The 1,648-nt window shown below is 39.1% G+C and overlaps 1 pseudogene; it reads right to left on the bottom strand.

The window, feature by feature from the left end:
- Positions 1–365: 365 nt before the first annotated feature.
- Positions 366–596, bottom strand: LOC101345970 (heat shock factor-binding protein 1 pseudogene; annotated as a pseudogene).
- Between the last annotated feature and the right edge of the window lie 1,052 nt (positions 597–1,648).

The raw sequence follows: 1,648 nt of genomic DNA, 5'->3' as shown, positions 1-1,648 counted from the left end.
AGACCATGGTGTTGGCAAAGAATCTTGAATATAGCATGGACTTCCAGAAGAATGAACAATCAATCTTAGAAGAAATACAACCAGAATGTGCCTTAGAAGCAAGGATGGCGAGACTTTCACTCACTTACTTTGAACATATCATCAGGAAAGACCAATCGCTAGAAAAGGACATCATGTTTGGTAAAGTGGAGGGTCAGAGAAAATGAGGGAAATCCTCAATGATATGGATTGACACAATACTATAGCCACACACTTCATGATATAAAACCTATATACACATCATATTTAGCTGCAAAAAGCCATTTGGCCTTTTCTTGGCTTGTAAAAACAGTGTTCCAAATCGCAGTGTAAATTATTAGCAAGCTTCAGCTCTTTCGTGTGGCACTTGTGTTGTCTTCACCTTCCAGTTCTTCCTCCCTAGCCCAGGTCATGAGGTCTGCAATGTTCTTCTCTAGATCATCAATGCAACGACTCATGTCATCAATTGTTCCAATGATCCGGTTGGACATAGTCTGAAATTTATCTTACATCTGTTGCAATAGTGTGTGTACCACCGAGGTGAGATCCTGCACAGTCTTGGGGTTGGTCTCAGCCATCTCCTTGGTTCTTAGCTCCAAGTTTAAAGAAATGGGTTAATGAGAGGAAATCCTGCCATAATAAGATCCATTGCCTGACTTCTTTGTTCATAATTCAGAATCTTTTCTAATGAGTAATTTTTTTTATTACAGAAATATGTTTCACATTTCAAGGACTTCTTTAAATAGTAATATTTAGGATAGGCTCCCTTGATCAAATTTCCCTGGGCATTTTCAGAAGATTCGAAACACCTGATCCAGATAGCACCAATATAAAGAATTAGACCCAAAACATGTTTCTAAAATTCTCAAGCCCAGAAATGCTAACTACATGCCTGGGATTCCTTCATGCCATTTTGTGACAATGGAAATGTACTCTGAGTGAGAGAGGCAGTAGGAACTAGAGGCAAAGCATTGGAGTGGAAGAAGATGAGTTTCAGGGTCAGATATTTGTATGCTTGAATCCTGGCTCTACTGCTTATCAATTATGTGACCCTCATAACTGAGTTAACCTCTCTGAGCTTCAATGTTTTCCTCTGTACCTTGCAAAAGTGACTAGTGGCTGTAAGAGTTCAATGAAATAATACATATACATTGATTTTATTGAGCAGGAAGGAAACCTATTGCATTGAAAGAGAAATATATTAGGTTCAGTTAGAACTATCTGAGATGTATTTACCTGTTGTTGTTATTAGGTGCTGTCAAGTTGACTCCAACTCATAGCAACCTTATGTATAACAGAAGGAAACATTCTGATCCTGCACATCCTCACAATTTTTGCTATGCTTGAGCCTATTGTTGTAGCCAATGTGTCAATCCATCTCATTGAGGGTCTCCCTCTTTTTTGCTGACCCTATACTTTGCCAAGCATGATGTCTTTATCCAGGGACTGGTCCCTCTTGATGACATGTCCAAAGTAAGTGAGCTTCCTTGCTTTTAAGGGGCATTCTGGCTGTACTTTTTCCAAGACAGATTTGTTCATTCTTCTGGCAGTCCATGGTATATTCAGTATTCTTCAACACCGCAATTCCAACGCATCAAATCTTCTTTGGTCTTCCTTTTTCATTATCCAG

Source organism: Trichechus manatus, unplaced genomic scaffold (genome assembly GCF_000243295.1).
Source record: "Trichechus manatus latirostris isolate Lorelei unplaced genomic scaffold, TriManLat1.0 scaffold00045, whole genome shotgun sequence".
In the NCBI taxonomy this organism is placed as follows: domain Eukaryota; kingdom Metazoa; phylum Chordata; class Mammalia; order Sirenia; family Trichechidae; genus Trichechus; species Trichechus manatus.
This window is presented reverse-complemented; position numbering and strand designations above follow the sequence as displayed.